Genomic DNA, 24,814 nt, shown 5'->3' on the forward strand with positions numbered 1-24,814 from the left:
TATGAAAAAAAGTTCAATATCTCTAGTCATCAGGGAAATGGAAATTAAAAACTACACCAAGATTTCACCTCACTCAACTCAGACTAGCAATCATCAAAAACACATATAATAAATGCTAGAGAGAATGGGGGTGACTCTTACACACTGTTGATATGAGAGTGTAAATTAGTACAGCCACTATGGAATTCAGTATGGAGGTTCCTCAAAAGCCTAGGAATGGAACCACCACATGATCCAGATCTACCACTCTTCAGTATTTATCTAAAAGAATTAAAGCTCCAGGCATAGTGACCCACACCTATAATCCCAGCGGCTCCAGTAACTGAGGCAGGAGGATCATGAGTTCAAAGTTGCCTCAACAACTTAGCAAGACCCTGTCTCAAAACAAAAAATTAAAAATTAAAAAAGGCTAGGGATGTGGCTCAATGGTTGAGCACCTATGGGTTCAACCCCTGGTACCAAAAGAGAGAGAGAGAGACAGAGAATGAGAATGAAAGCAAGCATCCTACAGAAACAACACACCTAGGTTAATGGCAGCACAGTTCACAATACCCAGGTTATGGAACTAGCTGAGGTGTCCGTCAACAGATGACTAAAGAAAATGTAAGATTTTCCACATAGTATAGTATGTGCATGTATATAATACATGTTTTATATATTACACACACAGTGGATTTTTATTCAGTCATAAAGAACAAAATTGTGTCATTCATAGAAAAATGGATGGAACTGAAGACCTAAACTGTCTTTTTTATGAACAATTACTAAAACTTCATCTCTACTGATTTCCCCCAAGAGCAGGAAAAAGGTGAGCAGATCAATACAGTAGCTTGGAGAGTTTGTTATTCAAGTCAAAGATGGATCTTATAACTTTACAGTTTTCAATATATACTGGAAAGTTTCATCATTAAAGCCAGTTTAACCTTTGGTCTTTAATAATAAAATACAACTATTAATAGGAATTTTCTTTTAAAGACCTCCCCTATACATGTAGGATCCATGCTCAAAAAAGTTTTAGCGTAAACTGTACATCAATATTCAATTAAAAATATTTAAGCTTTTAAAATTATAAATGCATTGATACTCCCTTATCTATTATTGCGGAAACCAATTACCTCTACATTTCAAATGTATCACTAAGGCAGCAATTCTCCTTCCATTGATGGCAGGATTCTAAAAGCTCAAAACTTAATAAATAAAATTTAAAATTAAAAGGGGGATGAGGAAACAAGCACTCAGATAATTTCAAGTAAAATACTTGTAGCTTTTCCACTTGTAACCACAGCACTCAGCTTTAAATAGCAAACTTACCAAAAGTATGCTAAATGTTTTTAATTGTGGTTATAAGCTTGAAGTGAAAACTGATTTCTGCAGGTACTGTGCTAAATAGTCACAGGTTTCTCACAAACAATTAATGGACAAATGTAAAAACAGATCAGTCTGGAGACTACTTTGCTCTTTATTTGGGAAAAAAGTCCCCTTGATGTAAACTTAATACATGGAAAAGTCAGGCTGCTAGAATTTACATTGGCCCTATAATCACAGGTTAACTTCCAAAACAGACTACATTTTTAAAAGCTGAGGTGACAGCTGGGAATGTTAACTCAGTGGTAGAGTATATGAACAAAGCCTGAGTTTGATCCAAGAACCACATATGAAAAAAAGAAAATAGGAATGATTCCAGTGAGTATGATTAAAGTGTGCGTGTGCACAAGTGCATCGCCATGCTGGAGACAGAAGCCAGAGCCTCCTGTGCTCTGCCACTGAGCTACAGGCCCAGCCCAGAGCACCACTCGTGAGACCCAGAAACGTCTTAGAAAGACAGCAAGCCTTCCGAGATCAGCCTTATGAGAAAGTATTTTCCCACAGAATTCCCTTACGACATAATGCTCTGAACAGCCCTGAATACAGCATGAACTTGAATATATCTGCTGCGTTCTTTACAACTTTACTGAAATGTAATTCACATATGCTTACAACACACAACTGATGGCTACTATATGTAAAAATGTGCAACTGTCACCACAAGCAATTTTAGAACATTTTCATTATCCCAAAAAGAAACCCAGCATCTGTAGTTGTCATTTCCCCCCTCCTCCCAATTCCCTCCCTCCCAATCTCATCCACACTCCCTCCACTCAGAGTTACCCTGGGCAGTCACTAATTTACTATTTTGTCTCTATGGATTAATCTTTTCTGGACAATTCAAATAAATGGAATTATATGATATCTACTTATTTTTCTACAGGCTTCTTTCACATAGCACAATGTTTTCAAATTCATCCATGTTATAGCATATAATACTTAGTTGTATGCATATCTATTTTATTTATCTATTCATCAGCACATAAACATTTAAGTTGCTTCCCTTTGGGCTAGTATGAATACTACTGCTTCAAACATATATGTATAAAACTTTGTGTGGTCACCTATATTCTTTTTTTTTTTTTGGGGGGGGGGTGGTGGTGAGCAGGGGGAAGGGACCAGAGATTGAACCCAGGACCCAGGACCCAGGACCCAGGACCCAGAGGCACTTAACTACTGAGCCACATCCTAGACCTTTTTTTTAAATTTTTTAAATTTTCAGACAGGGTCACACTAAATTGCTGAGGTTGTCTGAACTTGCAATCCTCCTGCCTCAGCCTCCCGAGTAGCTGGGATTATAGGCATGTAGCACCGCGCCCAGCTGATCATCCAGAAATCAGTGAGCACTAATAAGAAAACAGGTTTCGTGATATAAGCAAAGAAGTCTCAGAAGTTGGCCAGTAAACAGTAAGAAGCCAGGTTCTTCAAAAAACATTTCTTCTCAAAGCACTAGAAACCAATAGTGAGATTTTAACTATGATTAACACACTAAGAGTTCTGAGAAAGTGACAACATGAAAGAAAACATGGGTATTGTAACAAAGAAATGGGAACTAAGCAGAAACCTCAAACAGGCCATAACAGAAGTGGGAGAGTCTCTGACAGGCACATCAGGCCACTGAACACAGCTGGCAGGGAAATACCAGTGAACTTAAAGGTGTAAATACCAATTTTACTGAAATGCAAAGAAGGAAAAAAAAAAAAACAGAATACCCAAGAATAGAATGACAACTACAAAACATATAACAAATACATAATGAGAATACCATTTATATGAAATTCTAGAAACAGCAAAACGATAGTGATACAAGTAGATGAGACAGAGGTCTCCTCTGGTTGCCAAGGACCAGTAGAGGGGAGTAATTGCACAGACACACATGGGAACTTAAGGGACAATGGGAATGTTTTAGGTCACAAATGTGATGATGATTACATTTGCCAAAACTAATTAAACTATAAATTTAGCTGGGGGAGATGGTATATGCCTGGAATTCCATCAACTTGGGAGGCTGAGGCAGGAGGATCTCAAGTCTGAGACCAGCCTCAGCAATTCAGTGAGATCCTAAGTAACTTAGCAAGATCGTGTCTCAAAAGAAAAATAAAATAAAAAAGGGCTGGGGATGTATGTCAATGGTAAAACCCCTGGGTTCAATCCCTCATGCAAAATAAATAAATAAACTTAAGATTGCTAAATTTTATTATATAATAATTACGGTTAAGTAAATTTTTTAAACCAAGTATTTAAAGTTAAGAAAAAACGTTTACTGCTAATCTAGAGACAATAATAAAGCAGGATTATCAGAAAGAAGGTGTACGTTTTCTAAAATATCACCAAATTGAAAATAATCGTGTTATACTGCTGGTTAAAATCAAGTTTATATTCAAAATGTTATGAGCAACAAAAATACTCCATACAAAAGAGGCATATACCAAAAATGTACATTGCAACATTAATACACCAAAAACCAGATGAAGGGGCTGGGGAGATAGCTCAGTCGGCAAAGTGCTTGCCTCGTAAGCACAAGGTCCTGGGTTCGATCCCCAGCACACCCCCCCCCCAAAAAAAAAAACAGATGAAATGTTTACCTGACTTGAAAAACTGATTCTAATAAAGTCACACAAAAGGAACGATGTACTAGTAAAAAATTATACACAAGATAGTTGAATCTTATGAGCAATCATTATATTTAAAAAGCAGATAACATACATTATATTTTTGTAAATTAAAACAACTAAACATTGTGCAGAAACACATACATATGTGGCTTTGGGGGTTTGTTTTATGGTACCAGAGACTGAACCCAGAGCCTCTAGGTAAGTACTAGAATGCTGAGCTACATCCCAGACCTACTGTATTTGGTTTTTAAAAGGTTTTTAATGTGAAGTGAACTCAAAGACAGTTTATCTGGGATAGAAGCACAATAAGCTCAAGAAGAAAAACACAGAGAAATATTATATACTATTATTTACATAAAAGACTGTATAATTTTTTATTTTTTTTAAAAAAATAGTTTTTTGTAGTTGTAGATGGACAGCGTGCCTTTATTTTATTTATTTTTATGTGGTACTAAGGACTGAACCCAGTACCTCACATATGCTAGGCAAGCGCTCTGTCACTGAGTTACAGCCCCAGCCCCAAGATAGTATAATTTTAATGTTTTAAGTTTAAAAACACCATGACACAGGCACAGTGGTACACACCTAAAATCCCAGCTGAGAGATTGAGGCAGAAGAATCACAAGTTTAGGGCCAACTTCAGCAAGGTAGCAAAATGCCAATCAAAAAAAAAAAAAATTATTTTACTTTTTCTTGTGGAATCTCTCTCAGTATAATAACACCATTTACAACTATTCTAACATTTCTATTAGAATTGGAGCTATAGGTGAAACCCACCTGTAATCCCAGTGCCTTGGGAGGCTGAGGCAGGAGGATCACAAGTTCAAAGCCAGTTTCAGCAAAGGCAAGGAGCTAAGCAACTTAGTGAGACCCTGTCTCTAAATAAAATACAAAATAGGGCTAGGGATGTGGCTCAGTGGTCGAGCGTCCAAGTTCAAACCTGTTTTTAAAAAAAAAAAAAAAAAAAAGCTGTAGGACTTACTATAAAGTTCTGTAATCCAGACAATGTATATAGGCAGAAGGACGGACAGAGGACAGAAAAAAAGACTCTAATCCAATATGGTCAATCGATTAAATTACGAAAGCAACTGAATAAAAAAAGGAAAATCTTAACAACAAAGAACCTTAAAACTGAGTATCTGTATTTTAAAAACTGACCCCAGGACTGAAGAGGTAGCTGCAATGTAGACTCATGTATAGCATACACAAGGCCCTGGGGTCAATCCCTAGTACCAAGAAAAAATAAAATTAATTCTCAACCCTTTCTTTGCACCATTCACAAAGTTAAATCAAAATGAACCACAGACCTAAACATAAAGCTGAAACCATAAAACATCTACAACAAAACACAGGGCCAGTCTCAGCCTTAGCAAGACTTAGCTCAAAAAATAAAAAGGGATAGGGATGTGGCTCTCAGGTAGAGAGAGCCTCTGGGTTCAGTTCCCAATTTGCGGAAGGGGGCAGTTTGGGCGGCAGAGAGAGAGAGAAAGAAAAAAGGACAAAACTGGAAGTATTTTTAACACATATCTTAAAAAGTCTAGAATATTTTTTTAAAAAATTAACAGCTCAATGAGAAAGCAAATCACTCAATTGAAAAACAAGGGCAAAACATTTGGACACTTTAAAAAGAAATATATACGTTAATATACAAAAAAATTATTCTCTCAATAAAATTAGTCATCATGAAAATGTAAATTAAATTCATGATGTGACATCACCCCCCCACATTAGAGTAGCTAAAATTAAAAAGACTAATAATACTAACGGGGAAAGCTGTAGAACTTGAACTCTCATAAATTACAGGTAGAATGTAAAATGGTACAGCCACTTTAGAAAAGTTAGAAAAGTTTCAGTTTATTATAAAGATTAATACATACTTAATATCCTGAAATTAATGCTCTCAGATTCTCAGGTCTTTATCCAAGCAGGAAAGAGAGAAAATCAACACAATGACTTATAGTGAATGTTCACATCAGCTTTATTCATAATAGACAAACTCAGAAACACAAGTTGTTATATATCCACACAATAAAATATTACTCAACAATAAGAAATAAACTATTGATGCACATAATATCAATGAATCTTAAAAATAATACATATGCTGCCAGACATGGTGGATTACGCCTGTAATTCCAGTGACTCAGGAGGCTGAGGCAAGAGGATCACAAGTTCCGGGCCAGCCTCACTAACTTAGTGACACCCTAACCAACTCAGTGAGATCCTGTTTCAAAATAAAAAAACAAAGGGCTTAGGGATGTAGCTGAGTGGTTCCCCAGGTTCAATTGGCAGTACCAAAAAAATACAGATTTTTTTTTTTGGTAGTGCTGGGGATCGAACCCAGGGCCTTGTACTTGCAAGGCAAGCACTCTACCCAGCAATAGATTTTTTAAAAAATAAAAAATAATTGAATAAAAAATTAATACATATGTTGAGTGAAAGAAGTATTACAATTTGACTGTGGGCAAATGAGTTGTCTCGGACACTGCTGGTGGAAGTACAAAACGGACCAACCTCCACGGAATGTAATTTCACAACATGCAACAAATCTAAGCACACAGACACCCAGCAGACACCCATTCAACCCAGCAGTCCTACTTTCAGGAATTGGTCCCCCACCAATACAAAAATATACACTCACAAACTTATTCACTGTAGCATTATTTTAATTACAAAATATGGAAGCAACCAACAGTACCCATGTGTAGAAAATTGGTTGACTAAACTAAGCACATAGTAGAAACCATGTATTAGTATAAAAGTTAATGAGATGGCATAAAGGAAGGGAGAATGAGGAGTAACTAATAGGTACGGAGTTTCATCTTAGGAAGATAAAATGATCTGCAAATGGAAGGCGGATGGCTGCACAGCAATGTGAATGAACTCGATGCCGCTGAACTGTATACTTCAACACAGCAAATTTTAGGTCATACAAAATTTACCATAATTAAAACAAAAGGAAAGATCTCTTTGATATGGTATGGCATTATTTCCAGAAAATCTCAGTAAGGGGGGTGGAGGAGCAAATGCAAAGACTATATATACAGAGAGAGAGAAAGAGAGAGAAAGAGAGAGAGAGAGAAAGAGAGAAAACCAGAATGTTACTTGTGAAGAATAAGAAGAAATAGTACAGAAGGGATACAGAAAAAAAAGACACCTTTTGTGTAATTTTGACTGGGGTGAGGGATGGAACCCAGGGCCTCAGCACACTAAGCACTCTACCACTGGGCTCTACCCTCAGCCCCAGTTTTGACTATTGAAAGCATGCCAACATTCTACACAGTCGAAAAATAAAACCAACCAGAATGGGAAAGGGCACAAAAAACTCTGAAACTCAAGCAACAAATAAATTAACCTAATTTCAGTTCATATAAAGTCTATAATTAGATTATACAAAAAGTAAGGTGGAAAGTAAAAATGAAAAGGAGAATATGGAAGAAAGAAAGGAAGGACACATGGTCAATACAAGTTTTGGGGATGTATTTTCTCTGGAGTGGCAGTGGGGATCGAACCCAGGGCCTTGCGAATACAAGGCAAGCGCTCTACCACTACACTACACCCACAGCCCCCAATCCAAGTAATTTAAGAACAAAATTTTAATGATTCACTCATCATGAGCTGAAATTGGGGACAGAGGGATTTGCAAACAAATCTTCCACTCATTTTAAAAGAGTTTATTAGGACTGGTGTGTAGTTCAGAGACAGATCTCTTGCCTAGAAAATGCACTACATGAAGTGCACCATCAAAAAAAAAAAACATATATATATATATATATATGTATAATGAACAAAGCAATTTAAAGCAATTCTAAAATTATCTTAGATTATAAGATTAATGTGTAAATGTACTAATAATGTTGAAGGCCAGAATTCTCACAGCCTAAAACATAAAAATGTAAAATACAGACCCAAAGAAAAAACACTACACATAAAGTTGGGCCTATTGATACACACTCATGAATATTTCTACAATAGGTATGTGCATGGTTCTATGAACATGACTATGCACGTGTGTATACAGCCTGCATATTTCCTAGCTCTGTCTACTAAAAGGGCCAAGAGCAACATTTACCACCCACAGATCCTGGGTCTCCAATATTAGTCCCTCACAAGGATGCAGGAGCCCAATTAAAAGAGCTTCATTGGACCCAGACATGGTGGAATATGCCTGTAATCCCAGCAACTCAGAAGGCTGAGGCAAGAAGATTCCAAGTTTCAGGCCAGACCTGGCAACAGAGGGGACCCTGTGGAAAGAAAAGGAGGAGAAGGGAAGGAAAGGGGAAGAGCTTCACTGGCCAAATGAACAATTTGAGCAACATAACAGGGTAAAGGAATTAACTGTAAAATATTTTTTTTAAAAAAACAGGAATTCATGAGACCTTATCAATAGATAAAGTTCTTGTTTACAGAATAATGCCAAGAGCTCACTGGTAAATGTGAAAGGGATACTGAAATGAGAAAATGATCAATTTGCAACCATCACATTTAAGGAGAGAAAAATATTATGAGACTTATTAGATCAAATGACAAGACTGGAAAGTGGACAAGTTTGTACCAATGTCTATTTATGAAGCTGTTAACCGTATAATCGTTATATAAAAGAATTACCCTGTTCTTCAGAAATACAATAGAAACACTGAGGAAAGTAGCACAATGTATGTAACTTACCCTCAGATTGCTCAGGGTATATGTGCAGAGGGAAAATGGGAACAGGAAAGAAAGAGAAAAAAAGAAAGAAGAGGCAAGAGAGCCAGCGCATATGAATCAAATAAGAAGTATGCGAATCTGAACAGAGGACATCTCGGTGCTCTTTTACTATATTTTTGTAATTTTTGTAAATATGAAACCAATTTCAAATAAAGTTGAAAAAAACTATGGAAAGGAGGAGGAGAGGGAAGAGGAGAGAAGGAAAGGGGGAGGAAGTATAGAATGATTTTAACAAAATCATGTTATATGCATACATAAATGTACCAAAGGAAATTTCACCTCTATATATATGTAGAAAATACCCATTAAAAATTTTAAAAAGGAGCAAAAAGAAGATCAGTAAGGTAGAGGAGGGAGAATGGACAAGGGAGAAGACAGGGAGTGAAACCAAATTCCTCCCATGTATGATTTTGTCAAAATGAACCCAACTACTATGTATAATTATAATGCTCTAATTAAAAAACAAACGATGGAGATTATTCTGTGTTATGATCAGAACAGAATGGATACATGTCATATTTAATTGAGGGAGTTGATAGGGAAATTGCAAGAGCTAAGGCTGGTGGCTTACATGGATTCCCAGATAAAGAACGATTTCAAATGTCAAGAGAAGAGAGTTTATATAAGTTACATACACATCTCCCACCCCCTGGGCTTGGGATGGAAACCAGAACCTCCTGCATGCTCAGCAAGCACTTTACCACAGAGCTATACCCAGAGCCTGCATTATTTTTTCCCCTGTAAGCAAGAGGAAAGAATGTATTCAAGAAGATCTATCAAAATTACAAGCAGGTAGAAAACAGCAGATAAGTAAGCAGTAAAGACACATGAACAAATATAAGCATGAAATTATGGGGTCCTGGCCTGAAGGAAGCTAAAATTAGAAACAGAAAGTAGAACAAATGCAAAAGACAGGAAAATGGCAAACCAGATAAGGCCTGTTTACTAAATGTATCTAAGAGGGGGAAGATTCAAAGACGACTCACATTTACAAATTAGCTAACCAAGAGTATGATATTAATAACCAAAAGAAATTTAACTAGCTCAGCAAAGCATAACTGCTTTCTCAGCTATCAAACAACTTTTTCAATTTTTTTTCTATTCTGGTACAATATTAAAGTGAAGAAAGGGGTTAGATAAAATGTTATTTGCCAGCACAAGCAAGGTAGGGAAACTAATTTTCACAAAGTAAAACAGTCAACATGGGTGAGGGCTGATTCAGATTTTGACTAAACACCCTTAAAACAGTCACTATTCAGATACATGTATATGAATATATATATGTACGTATGTATGTATTCACTTGAATATTCCAAGTCCACTCATTCAATCAGTATTTGGAAAGTGGGGTGGGGACAGAGTACTGGGGACAAAACTCAGGGTCACTTTGCCACTGAGTTACATCCCCAGTTTTTGTTTTGTTTTGTTTTGTTGTTGTTGTTTAAAAAGACAGGGTCTCACTAAGTTGCTGAGGCTGTCCTTGATCCTCCTGCCTCAACCCCACTCCCATCCCCATCCCAGTCCCTGGGATCACAGGCATGAATCACCATGCCTGGTCTCAACTAGTATTATCCTTAAAGAGAAAACTTCAAGCACAAAACAACTTTAAATTAAATTACAAATTAAAGAAAAAGGTAGAATCTTCAGAAGATTGAAGTCAAAAAATTACAACTAACCAAGTAAAAAGGAATTAGTTACCTGGATATCCAGTCAAATAATGTTCAAAGTGGGAGTTTATTTTTAATGGTCTCCAAGTTCACTGTTGAGTAAATATTTTGATTCTGTGGACAAAAAAGAAAGGAAGTTCAATTTTATTTTCCTTTCTTAAGCATTAGTATTAGTCAAGCACAAATTAACTGTTCCCATTTCTCCCTTCCCTGAACATGTGGAAACAAAGTAAATACATCAAGTACAATGTCAATCTTCCTAGAATTTGAGCAGATACCTCACTTGGCCATCTATCAATATTTCCACTAAAAAAAAAAAAAACCAGGCATGACATACACAATACACTCCGTCACTGTCTGCACACATGGATAATGTAATGCAAAGTGGGGGTATACAAGGGAGACCAGCTTCAGGCCCTGAAAAGTAATTGAAATGATGGGTACTCTGCAACTGTAGGTGTCCTCATATGTCCAAATTAATGTTCGACAGAAAACAATTAAAATCAACATTAATGTCCTGGCAGAAGCTAATGTTTTAAATACCTCGATCCAAAATAATCTATACCCTGTAATCCCAGCAGCTCAGTAGGCTGAGGCAGGAGGATCAGGAGTTCAAAGACAGCCTCAGCAATTTAGCAAGGCCCTACAACACTTGGCAAGACCATCTCTAAATAAAATGCAAAAAAGGCACTGGGGATGTGGCTCAGTGGTTAAGTGCCCCTGGGTTCAATCTGCAGTACCAAAAATAAAAAGAATAACCTATACCAAACACATAAAGGGAGAGAAGGAGGGAGAGATAAAGGAAGCATGCAAGGAAAGTCCCAGATATTTCTTACCCTCCATTAAAGTATGCATCTGGGTTACCCAAAAGAAGTATGAGTGTGTGTGTGTGTGTGTGTGTGTGTGTGTGTGTGTGTGTGAGAGAGAGAGAGAGAGAGAGAGAGAGAGAGAGAGAGAGACAGAGAGACAGAGAGACAGAGACAGAGACAGACTGGGGGGGGCTTACTGGACATTGAAGCAGGGGCACTTTATTACTGAGCTATATCCCTATCCCTTATTTTTAATTTTGACACATGATCTCACTAACTGCCCAGGCCAACCTTGAACTTGAAACTCTCCTACCTCAGCCTCCTGAGTTGCTGGGATTACAGACATGCACTGCAGTGCCCCGTCCAAAAAGAAATTTTAAATCAGGAAATTAGGGGCAGTTTTTCAAAATAATATGCAATCAAATATATGAGGATATAAATAGCAGGATTCTGCACATCAAGAAATAGGGAGCAGGTTCTGGTGCAACAAGTTAGGGAGCTAATAAAAACATTCACCTCTCCTTGTGAATTCTCAATTATAACAGTAAAGCAACACTGATATCAAGACAACAACCATGACTACCATATGCCTAAAGTTAAAAGCATTCATGCTAGAATTGGCAGGGATAACAGGAAAGGGGATAGAAAAAAATGATACGTTCATAAATTCCAAGGAACTAACATCCTACAGGCCATGGTCAATTTACACAGAGCACACAGGGACCAGGCAACCACAACCCTGAGATGCAGTATGAATGTTCACTGTGTTTTTGAAACCCAAAATAAAGGGGAGACAATGGAGGGAGGAGGGGAGCACATCCTATGTGGTTTTTGCAAAGTGAAAAAGGAAAATCCAGGTAGCATGCCTATTTATAATCACAGCTCCTAGTTTATAGGTGAGATATACACCAAAAGTAGGCCGGCTGCATTTAGAACGTGCATTTAGAACTCCATCTTCCAATCTATGATAATATAATCAATTGTTGGCATAACAGAAGAGCCAAAGCTTTATTGTAATCTGGGCTTACTAACCTTGGTCAATTTAAGATTTTTAGGACTTTAAAAAAGAAAGAAAAAAATCTAAATGTAGGGGTCATTTGATAAAGGTCTTGTAAGGATTAAATGAAAATACATAAATTACTTACTGGTACCTAGCACACCAAAGCTCAAAAAAACAAAATTATTGTTAACAACAAAAGACAGACACATAAAAGGTAAAATCATTGTTTTTTTTTTTTTTTTTTTTCCAAAATTGTTTTTTACCTTGAATTTTTATGCCGTCCCATTTAGTTAGAGGAAGATGTAGGGGAAGGTAGTTAGAACATCTATAAAGAACCTCTAAGGTTTTTCTGGCCCTAGTTTTAAATCAGATTTCACTTCTGAATTTTTTTTATGTTGTTGCTGTTCCATTTTTAGAAGGATGAGATGGGAGGGTAGCGAGGTGGGTGGCACATACGAAAAAGAATTTGAGGTAAGGAAAGGAATTTAAGTCAGAAAGTGCCAAGCACCTAACAACCGACCCAGAACACACGTACCGCTGCCTACTGGGGAAAGTCACAGAGAACCCAGTTAACATTCCAGTATCCTACGATCGGTTTTCCCACTCCTCCTCAAAGAAATGTTGACACTGCCAGTCTGCACCACCACCCCTTCTCGACCAAAGACACACCATCTACACATTTCTCCCCTCCCAACACGTATTCATCCAGGTAGACTAAAGAGATTCCTGAACTGTCAAAGCTTGATGACTGGCTTCTCTTCCAAGAACATGGACAGTCTAAAAGTACTACGTAGCAGGATTCTGTATAGCATAGGAGCATTAGAAAAACTGGGTGAGTTAAACTTGTAGAGAACCAAGATTTTGCCTGCAAAGTCAGTAACACCAGCAGGCCCAAGACATGTTTCACCTTTATCAAAAACTAGCTTATTCTTACTGCTTTTCACAAGGAGGACTTTAGCCAATCACACATACAAAAACCAAATCACACTCTGACATAAAAACTAAATATGATACTTCCTAAAATATTAGATAACTAAGAAGGTAGGAAGGGAAAACATTAATTTGTCTACTCCAATTAACAGAAAGGTCACTGATGGACCTACATTATCAAAACCTGTATCACCAGTGATCAAAATCCGATCATCAGAGTGCTAACGGGTAAGGAAGGGGAAAAAAATCAGCTGAGCTCTGTTAATAGCTAGTCTGAGAAGATGTGCCTCCAGAACAGAACAAAGAATCCAAACTGGGGGAGGGGAGTTGATAGAGGAAAACCCAAACTACACTACTGATGCTTGGAAACGTCAACGGAACCAAGAGCACCAGGAATATCATGAGCACGTTTTCCCTTGCTGTGGAACATGGAAGGGGGCAAGCACTCTACCATCAATCATATGAAGCCCATTGTTCTCTCCCTGCTGTTTGCTGGCAATCCCCGAGAGACTGCCTTCTCGATTTCTGAAATCGTGGAGATGGGGAGCCACGGGCTTTGGGAAAAAACAGCTGCTGTCCACTAATCTTCAAAGCACTGCAGAATAAGTTGGTTCATCAATTAATTTTCAGGTTACTTAAAGGTTGCATAACAATAGTGTTAAATTTAACATTCTTTCACAGTTGGGATTATTTATCAAGTGATAAATATAGCCTTTGTTGAAACTGCAACAATAGGTTTCACTTGGAACAATCTATGGCAACCAACCTGTAGCTGTACAGAAAGGGAAAGAGCAGACCTGATGTAAATTTAAAATGCCACTTATACTGAGGTACACAGTCTTAACTCAGTGAAAATCTTTTTTTTTTTTTTTTTTTACTACCTATTTCTTAGTCCATTATTAAGTTTTGTTTTGTTTGTGGGGGTGTTAGTGGGGATTGAAGGACTGAATCCAGGGGCACTCACCACTGAGCAACACCCCACCACTGCCTTTAAAAAAAAAAAAGACAGGGTTGAGACTGGTCTTAACTTGCAATCCTCCTGCCTCAGTCTCCTGGGAGGCTGAGATTACAGATATGCACCATTAAATACTACAATCTTTTTGACAGGGGAGGAGAACAAACTGTAGCAACATAGGCATGTCTAATATAAGGACAGGGTCTAAAAAAATGATGTCTTAACATTTAGCCTATGCTATGTACTACTAAGGATCAAGCTGACTTGTAAATATTCTACATGGTCACTTAATAAATTATAATACATGTTTAATTCTAGATAAAGTCAACCTGAAAATTCAAAAGATGCAATGAAAACAGAAGCCTTGGATTCAGAAAATGTAGGTTTTATAAAGTCGAGTTTCTTGAAGTGACCTTGTAGAGACATTTAATGCAATTAAATGCTTGCTCTGTATCTATTAGATACCAGGCACTGCACTGACACTTGGAAATAGAAGCAAATCATGGTTGCTGTCATTAATTAAGAAGGCAGAAGCAGGATTAGCAGGTATAAATAGGCACCAAATTCCTAAAGTGAAAAAAATATTCACATAAGCACTTGAGCATCAATATATCACACTGAACTATAGCCCAGGGATAAAAGGAAGAATCAAAATGGAAGACAGAGTCCCATGATAGTTCTACAGAAAAAAATAAAGTTCCCTACCTTTTTCACAGGATTACTGTGTTCATGGTAAAGCACTAGGTAGATGTTAAAAAATAAAGCCCCAAACCACTTCTCAACAACAACAAAAAATAATCAGAATGTACAATTTCTGCAAGTACTACTCAAAGTTTTCACAACCAAAATACCATTGTGTTTCTTTATAAAATGCAAAGAAGAAACTTTTGTAAAGTTTTGACCATTTGTATAAAAATTACATGGGACACAGGAAACATAAATGGGTTGTGTAAAGGTAGCTGAAAGTAAAAACTAGCTTCTACTCAGTATATCCAGGAAATTATGTCATACATTTTGCTTACACAATGACACTGCCTACTGATGAACAATGGCATTTTACTATTCTGCATTTTTTAAATTACCTTGTGATTAAGAAGAGAACTTTAAAAAATCCAGTCAGCAGACCAGTTTATTAACACCTCACATCTTTGACCGAGCTGAAGTTGCACCCCGAGCTTACTGAACAGGTTTGCCAGCCGGCGCTAGCTGGTGCTTGCTCGGCCTCCCTCTCCCCTCTCCTGGAAGCACTGCATGCGGCGCTGCACGCTCGCACAAAATAAATACAGGAAAGAGGGTGGGAGGCTGAGTGGGGAGGCGAGCAAAACTCTGGGCTCCACCAGTGGAAGGCGTTCCACAAGGATTGCTACAGGGTCAAAAGTTTACAGTGGTTTCAATTTCACCTTTTAGCAGCCAATCAGGAAACAGACTGCATGCTGACCCCTCAGGCTGCAAATGAACATTAACTCGTTGGCTTCCAAGACTGCATATATTCCTTTTTTTGGTAAGGCTTTTTCTTTTTCTATTTCTCTTTTTTAAGGGTGAGGATGGAGAGAGAAAGCAGAAAACATCTTAAGTCCAAGTGACAGTTTTATTTTAAACAGATGTTTCAGGGGAGAAATAATCAAGTAATTATCCTTTTTCTCCTTGAAATCGGTTTTTTAAATCCTGTAGTATCTAACAACCAATCATTAATGCTAGTATTAAGAGTGAAATTTAGGCAAGTTAAGACAGCTGTACTTCTGTGAGGCTGCAATTCTCAAACCAATTTCTGGTTTTAAAAAAATCATACATACACATGTGTATAATGTGTGTGTATGCATATATATACATACTTTTTTTTTTTGCTAGTTGTATTTCCAGTAAACTCAGGTAATGAAGACAAAGTATTTACATACCAATTTTTTATTACTAAAAGATTCCCATCCCCTCCCCAAGTTTTATTACTAGAAAACCTACAATATGCCTATCCTCCTCAAACAGTGGATCTACAGAAATTCAGGTAGAGATTACACCTTGTCCTATATGTTTCTTGAAACATTTCAATAACCACTAGTAATCCTTTATACAACAAACTGAGGAGTGAGCCCTTTTGGCAACAAACAACTGCCCCCCTAATTCATTTTTTTATGTAAATATCCTCCAAGTGAAGAAATCAACAAACTAATCAATTAAATGCTATTTTGAACATTCTATATTTAACATTAAGCAAGGATAAAAATATCTCCATTATATTACTGAGGGCAAATACCTATAATCCCAAGTTATTTGTGAGGCTGAGACAGGAGGACAGTTTGAGTCCATGGATTGAGGCCAACAGGGCCACACAGCAAGACCCTAGTTCACTCTCATTCATTCCTTCATACACACATATATGTGTAAATATCTATATGATATACACTTCAATTGTACCACATTTAAAACTAGATTCCTTTCAAGCACTGTAGGATAAAAGTGAAATAGTTATACAAACTGGTCTACCGAGATGATCAATTAAACCCAAATTCTGCAAATAGTGCATACCTCTCTCACCCAGAGAACAGCTGGTGGAATTCTAATAGTCTCAGTGACTTACATTTAATCTTATATTTAGAAGCCCTGATAGGCACCACCACTAAGAAAATCATTTCCACAGGATATTAGTTCTTTTTCAACCCAGCAAAGTAAGACAGGAGTTATTTCTGAAAACACAAAAGTAGTCAATACACATAAGTCTTATTAACATGTAACTGCTAAAGGATCCCATAGCATACATTTCAAAATGTATAAAGTTTGTACAGAAATTTAATGCCAGTTTTCATATAAGTAAAATTAATGCTGAGGTATCATTTTTCTTAATTCAGCATTTAAAAAGAGTAATTTTTCTAGTAACTCCCAAACCCCTCGTGATTTAAGTTTGTGCATTCTGTCAATTTAAAAAATCTATTAAAATTAAATTAAAAATTAAATTAAATTTAAAAATTAAAAATTAAAATTAAATTTAGCTGGGGTTTTTTTAAATGGCAATGGTTTGCAGAAACATTCTATGTGCATGTAAATATATGTGATTAGAGGAACCTTCTATATATCTTTTTACAAGATGGCCTCATTTTAAAAGAAAATGGATGTGATAAAATTTTACATCAAGTCAGCATGTTAGCAAGAAGCTTTTTGGTGTGTTCTGAATTTGATTAATACAAGCCAAGGTCACTTCCTGAAAGATGCCTACCATTGCAGCTGCAGGCAAACTAGGCTCTAGTGCAAGCTGGGGGAAGGGAATGGGTGATGGCGTTTATGAACACAGCACTCCAACACCACAGAGAGCGGTACTGAGAGAAGAGAGGGTGGTAAGGGAAATCCCAGAGTTCCTTGCATATTAAGGTTAAAATATTTCCATTCCATAATATTTAAAAAGACTAATTTAATAGACATAACGTTCATGTCAAAATTATATCAAAAATATATTCACTGTTACAATGTTTAAAAACATTTTACTTAATATTATACAAATAATTTAACATTGGACATTGAAGTAAACTCAACATGCAACACAAGGTGGACCTGTATTTGCCATGCAAAGCACCTACAAAGGAAGATATAAGCACTTGAAGAAAACAGAACCAGATTCAAATTTCCTTTTATCTAAAACCAAGTGTTGGTTTGGAAATGGATGGAACTAGAGAATATCATGCTAAGTTAAATAAACCAATCCCAGAAAACCAAAGGCTGGATGTTTTCTCTGATAAGTGGATGCTGATCCATAGTGAGGGGTGGGTAGGGAAAAATGAAGGAATTTTGGATTATGCAGGGGAGCACAAAGGGAGAAGTGGGGAGGGAGGGATGGGAAGGATCGTCGAATGAGACAGATATTATTACCCTATATATATGTATGAAAAAATTTTTAAATTTTTAAAAATAAACTAATTTAAAAATTAAAATTAAAAATATAAAACCAAGTGTGGCCTAAAAGTCATGAAGGTATTGTGTAGACCTGGCAGTGAAATGAAATGACAAAAACGTCATGGTGGGGCTGGGGAGATAGCTCAGCTGGTAGAGTGCTTGCCTCACAAGCACAAGGCCCTGAGTTCTATCCCCAGTACCACCAAAAAAAAAAAAAAAAGTCACGGTAAGAGACCCGGGCCTGGGGAAGGGTCAGTTCCGCTGCCCTCTCGGCCTTTCTCCAGGAAGCCTCATAGCCATGGGCCCTGCCTTCTGCATGGTCAGTAACTGCCCGAGGAGTCTGACTGCTCCCTCCTGAACCGTAACAGGTGTCTGTGGAAAGAGCCGTTTCTCCTCTGTCTGTGAGCAGCTCTGTGTTAGAGACCCTGCACAGCCTTCAGCTGCAATGATGGGACAGGTCTACGATGACGTCAAATAACCTATAAATATTGTGAGAAACCGTTTGGAATTCCATTTTCCTCTGGGCCCACAGGCGTGAAGTTTGGAGTTCTCCTCTCCGGATGCTGCTGGCTGAATAACTAATAAAAATTTGTTCTGAAATTCAACTTAATTTTTCTTACCAGTATTAATAAAATGTTAACATGCCTCTGTCTCAAAACACAGTCATCAAAATATCATTACCAACAACTAGAATAAGTCCTCTCCCTGAGGATGTTACAAGAATTTTACTATGCACTGCTAGGAAACAGTGCTCAATGTTTTGCCTATACTCTCTGAAGTACTACACCCATTTCAGTGAACTGGATAAAAATATTAAGTCAGGAAACCTACACATTTTCTATAATCTTCCATATAACCGCTGATAAACCCACTGATTTTGTGTGTTTTTCCTGTCCATTAAATGAGAATTATACCCAAACCCATGATATTCCAGAGGCACATAAATCACCAAAGCACCTGTTGTTAATGGTTGTGAAACAAACAAAACCTGGCCTTTGCTGGATGTGGTTGTGCACACTTGTAATCCCAGTAGCTCAGGATGCTGAAGCAGGAGACTTTCAAGTTCAAGGCCAGCCTCAGTAATTTAGGGAGGTCATAAGCAATTCTATGAGACCCTGTCTCAAAGCAAAAAATAAAAAAGACTGGAGATGTGGTTCAGTGGTTAAGTGCCCCTGGGTTCAATCCCTGATACCAAAAATTTAAAGAAAAAAAAGAAAACTGGCTTTTTTAAAAATCATGCCAGCATATTCAGTGGCATTATTTCTATGTTCTACATAAACTGAGAATATAATTTTGTCCTTCCCTTTTGCTCCTCATCCTTTTCTGACTGAACTTGGCTCAGTAACTTCAGCAAAGTGCTTTTTCAATCATGTTAAGAAAAGGAAGTCAAACAGTAAAAACATAGTAAGAAAAGTCCCTGAATCTAAAATCAGTCCCTGGGTGTGGCTAAGAAAGGCACTTCAGTTCAGCAAGACCTCACTACGCGCTGCCACAGTGTGCATCTTAAGTATCCTCCAGAGGCCCACATGGTGCAGGCTAGGTCCCTGGCCCTACACTACGTGGGTCACTGGGATGTGCTCCTGAAGGGGCACTGGAACCTGACTCCTTCCTCTGACTCTCTTGTGCAATTCTCAGTCATGAGGTGAGTGGCTGGTCAGCCATGTGCTCTGGCATGATGTGCTGCCTCACCCAAAACAATAGGCCAACCAATGTTGGACTGAAACCTCTGAAGTTGTGAGCCAAAATAAATCCTTTGTCTTTGTAAGCTGGTTACCTCAGGTATTTCTTATAGTAATAGAAAGCCAGGTAACATACACGCCTTTGAAATGGGAACAAAATCAAAAAACTGTCAGAATACATTTAAATTAGTCATTCATTCACCTTCCCAAGACATCTTGTGGGGCTGTGAAGAAGAAGGAAATTTTCCTCAATTTCTCCTGTTTCTATTTTCTTTTTTTCAGCATGTGAATTATTCCAAAGATAACATACACAAAAGCACAGAGTAAAGCATTGGAAGCCAGCGTTTCCCTGTAGACCAAGACAAGGGAAGAGCCATCATTTGCTCATTTGCTCACTTCTCCAACTAAACCACTCATCTCCCCTGCTTTTATCCAGAGCTTTCCTCACTTGGCCAACAACACAAAAAAATCTGGGGCCACAACAAACTGTTGCCTGATGATCAGCTTATGTGCCAAAAATAGAACCTGAAAGGAAATACTGACTATAAAACAAAAGCAAACGAAATAGTTATCTGCATGTCTTCTTGCTCTGCCAGAGTGGTTTTGTTTAAAAGACAAGTATTTCTTACAGTATCAAACTAGATAGTCTGTCCCACAACTAAAAAACTATTTTAAAAAACACAAAGCACTATACATATAAACTATACTGCTCAGTTGAAAGTACGTCATAGGCTCCCCCTTCCCCTCACAACAGTGGGGACAAAACACAGGGGAGCTTTACTCCTGGGTTACACCCCGTCAGTCCTTTTTTTGTTTTGACAGCGGTTCTAAGTGGCCTTGAACTTGCGATCCTCCTGTCTCAGCCTCCTGAGTTGCTGAATTGCCGGAGTGCACCACCACAGTCAGCTCCTGTGCTTACTCTTTTAAAATCAAATTAGAAGCCACACCTGTAATCCCAGTTATTTGGGAGGCTGAGGCAGGAGGATTCCAAGTTTGAAGTCAGCCTGGGCAATTTAACAAGACCCCATCTCAAAAACAAAATAAAAAGGGCTGCAAACATTGCTCAGTGTCTGAACTCTCCTCGGTTCAATCACTAATGCCACAAAAAAATAAAAATTAAAAATAAATTTAGATTATAACCTCAGCCATGCCTCAAGTGACTGGCAAATAGTGCAAGTCATCATTCCACAAACAGTTGCCTGAAGTGTACTATACTGTAAACCACTGCTATTCTGGGTTCTATGGAGACAGAAGTAAAAGAGGCATATGGTTCTCAAAAAAACTTCATAAATTCAGGAAACCTCATACAGGAAGTCAAGTGCGTACTTGAGTTCAAAAGACCTAACATATGCCCTTCGAATGGGATAAACCCTAAAGATAGACACATGATAGTGGATATTAACAAATAACAAAGAGAAAAAAGATATTTCCAAAAAATAAGAGCCAAAAGCAAAATAAAATGATATACAGAAAAGGGAGGGTAGAGTGAAGGAGACAACTTGTCTTTCAGGGTGGGGCATTTCATGCAAGGTAAAAAGAACCTGCTACACAAAGAGTGTTCCAGACACAGTATTATATACAATGGTTAATTTCATTATCTGCTAGTATTGATTATATTTATTAATCAATTATCTACTTTATTATCATTAAGTCCAACAGCCCTGTCTTTCTACTTTCATTCTGGAACCCAAAGGATAAACCAATGGGAACATGAAAATTATATTCTAGGTAACAGGTCTAGAAAGTAATTTGCTTCAATTGGGCATGGTAGCACACGGCTGTAATCTCAGCAACCTGGGAGGCTGAAGCAGGAGGATGGTGAGTTCAAAGGCAGCCTCAGCAACTTCAGTGAGGCCCTAAACAGCTTAGCAAGAACCTGTCTCTAAATAAAAGCAGAAAAAAGGGCTGGGGATGTGGTTCAGTGGTTAAGCACCTGGGTTCAAACCCCAGCACCAAAAGAAAAGAAAAGACTAATATGCTTCATTTCAAGTTTTATATTTAAGCCAGGTGTGGTGGAGCACACTTGTCATCCTAGCAATTTGGAAGGTTGGGGCAGGAAGATCCCACATTCAAGGCCAGTGTTGACAACTTAGTGAAACTTTGCCTCAAAATAAAAAATGGCTGGGGATGTAGTTCATTGGTAGAGCGCTTGCCTAGCAAGACTTCAGTTCAATTGCCAGTACAGCAAATAGAACAAAATCTTAAGTTTCATAAACTCAATAAAAACACTAAACCAGGTTTGGTGGGATACACCTATAATCCCAGCTATTTAGGAGGATGAGGCAAATTCAACGCCAACTTGGGCAACTAACTGAGATCATGTCTAAAATCTAAAAAGACTGACCCAGGATCCCCAGGTTCAAGTCCCATTACCTGCCTCCAAAAAACAAAAACAAACAAAACAACAAAAAAAGCCCCTAGTACATAATACAGCCTTCTCAGAATTATTAGAGCAGGAATTTTGGGATCCAAGATCGTGGACTAGAGGGAGGCTGCGTTCCTTGTCGCTCTGTAACTCTGGTTTCAAGCAGAGGATATCTGTTTCTTGGTGAGGCAGTTTTTGCTGCTTATCGATCCCCTGCTATTTACCCCATTTGTCTACTGCGATCACCTGCAGTCTGCCAGCATATCGACTACTTTTTGAGTGCAGATTACTCACTGTCTGGCTCCTACCATCCGCCATTTGCCTGCCACTTGCCTGTCCAACGCCTGCCTTTCATCTACCCATCACCCACGGCCCAAGGTTCACCTCCCGATCGTCCGACAGCAATCAGCAAACTGACCACAGACTGCCAGTGGAGCGCCAGCTGCCTGCTGTTGCCTGGAAGTTCACCGTCACAGTCCCTGCAGGTTTGGTTACACGTAGCTGCCGCCATTTTCAGACAACAGCCAGGACCTGTAGGACCCCTGGCCGGACTGACTGAACCCTGTCTCCAGGATCCCTCAGCCCGACTGATCACTCCCTGCCTCCAGGACCCTCACATCAACTGACTGCTCCCTGCCGCCAGGACCCCCAGACCAACTGAGTGCACCCTAACACCGGGACCCCAGACCGACTGATTGCACCCGGCCTCCAGGATCCCGCAACCAGACCCACAACACCCCACCTCCAGGACGCCTGCCTAACCAACCACACCCCGCAACCAGGAACCTCCGGCCGACCACGCCCACACCCCCGAGCTGCAGCTTCCCATTTGCCAACACATTTGGAAGCCAGAGAATCTTGCACAATCCTGGAAGCTGTAGCTCCCATCTTTAGGTGGGCAAATCCCATCCTGAGATGCCTGCTGGAGACTGGAAGCTCATTGTCAGGTACCTCTCATGCATCAGGCTACTGAACTCTGGAAGGTTTCATTATCATATGACTGTTATACTGTAGATTTTCTTTTTTCTCCTTATTGAAAAATTTTAAGTTTTTATTTCTTTACTTTTCTTGCTCTCTTTTCCTTTTGTTTACCTGTTCCCTCAGAGTCTCTTTCTCCCTTTTCCCATACTAACAACCGACTTCTTTTGATTACACTCTTTCTGTGATCTAGAACTTCTATATATTCCTTTCTTATCCCATTAATACCTACATCCTACACCCCTCCACATCCTCTTTGTCCTCCATTAGAAACTGTAGACCTTATTGCAACTCTATTTGTTATACTGAAGATAATAATTGAACTCATTCTGTTTATTTTGACAATATTTTTAAAGTCCTCATAAGGGTTATTTGGCTTCAGGTTACATACTATCTGAATTGGGCACTGCTAATATTGATCTCCCCCTTACAGAAAAGGTTTTAGAAACCTATAGGGTCACTATAAGCTTACAGGGAGGAAACTGCAATACCCCCCCAGATCTGCACTGCTAGAGGGGAAGATACATGAACAACATGAAAAAACAAGGGAAGAGAATGATCCAAACAAATCTAGATTCTATATTAATAGAATCCAGTGACAGTATGATAGAAGAAATGTCAGAAAAGGACTTCAGATTATACATGATTAACATGATTCGCAAAGCAAAGGATGAGAAAAGAGAGCAAATGCAGGCAATGAATGATCATACCAATAAGCAGTTGAGAGAGCAACTGCAGGAAGCAAAACATCATTTCAATAAAGAGATAGAGATTCTCCAAAAAAAAATAGAAATAGAAATCCTTGAAATGAAGGAAACAATAAACCAAATAAAAAAACTCAATGGAAAGCATCACCAACAGACTAGACCACCTGGAAGACAGAACCTCGGACCATGAAGACAAAATATTTAATCTTGAAAATAAAGTTGCCAAACAGAGATGGTAGGAAATCATGAACAGAATCTCTAAGAACTATGGGACATCATGAAAAGACCAAATTTAAGAATTATCAGGATTGAGGAAGGCACAGAGATACAAACCAAAGGAATGAACAACCTATTCAATGAAATAATATCAGAAAAATTCCCAAACCTGAAGAATGAAATGGAAAATCAAATACAAGAGGCTTACAGAACACCAAATGCACAAAATCACAACAGATCCACACCAAGGCACATTATAATGAAAATCCCTAAAATACAAATAAAGACAGGATTTTGAAGGCTGCAAGAGAAAAGCAACAAATTACATATAGGGGGAGACCAATATGGATATCAGCAGATTTCTCAGTCCAGACTCCAAAAGCTAGAAGGGCCTGGACCAACATATTTCAAGCTCTGAAAGAACATGGTTGCCAACCAAGAATCCTATACCCAGCAAAACTAACCTTCAGATTTGAAAATGAAATAAAATCCTTCCATGATAAACAAAAGTTAAAAGAATTTACAAATAGAAAGCCTGTGCTACAGAATATTCTCAACAAAATATTCCATGAGGAGGAAATGAAAAACAACAATGTAGGTCAGCAAAGGGAGGAACTACCTTAATGGAAAATCCATTCAAAGGAGAAACCAAAAATCAAGTTAAAAACCAAAAGTAAGCCCAAATAACTGGGAATACAAATCATATCTCAATAATATCTCAATAATAACATTAATGGCCTAAAATCATCAATCAAAAGACATAGACTGCCAGAATGGATTAAAAATAAAGACGAAATAATATGCTGCCTTCAAAAGACTCATCTCATAGAAAAAGTCATCCAAAGACTAAAGGTGAAAGGATGGGGAAAAACCTACCACGCACACAGACTCAGTAAAAAAGCGGGGGTTTCCATCCTTATTTCAGATAAAGTGAACTTCAAGTCA

At 38.2% G+C, this 24,814-nt stretch overlaps 1 protein-coding gene across 10 annotated transcripts in view; it reads right to left on the reverse strand.

The window, feature by feature from the left end:
• Ncoa3 (nuclear receptor coactivator 3) overlaps window positions 1-24,814 on the reverse strand; it is a 125,792-nt gene that overhangs the window by 47,958 nt on the left and 53,020 nt on the right. For 8 of the 10 annotated variants that reach the window (XM_047534456.1, XM_047534481.1, XM_047534474.1 and 5 more), the window contains one exon: window positions 10,386-10,468. The exons of the other annotated variants lie outside the window; for them this stretch is intronic. The gene's annotated coding sequence lies outside the window, so the exon portion shown is untranslated. The remainder of the gene's footprint in view (window positions 1-10,385; window positions 10,469-24,814) is intronic. 10 annotated transcript variants of the gene reach the window in all.

The sequence above is a fragment of the Sciurus carolinensis genome, chromosome 2 (assembly GCF_902686445.1).
Source record: "Sciurus carolinensis chromosome 2, mSciCar1.2, whole genome shotgun sequence".
Taxonomy (NCBI): Eukaryota; Metazoa; Chordata; class Mammalia; order Rodentia; family Sciuridae; genus Sciurus; species Sciurus carolinensis.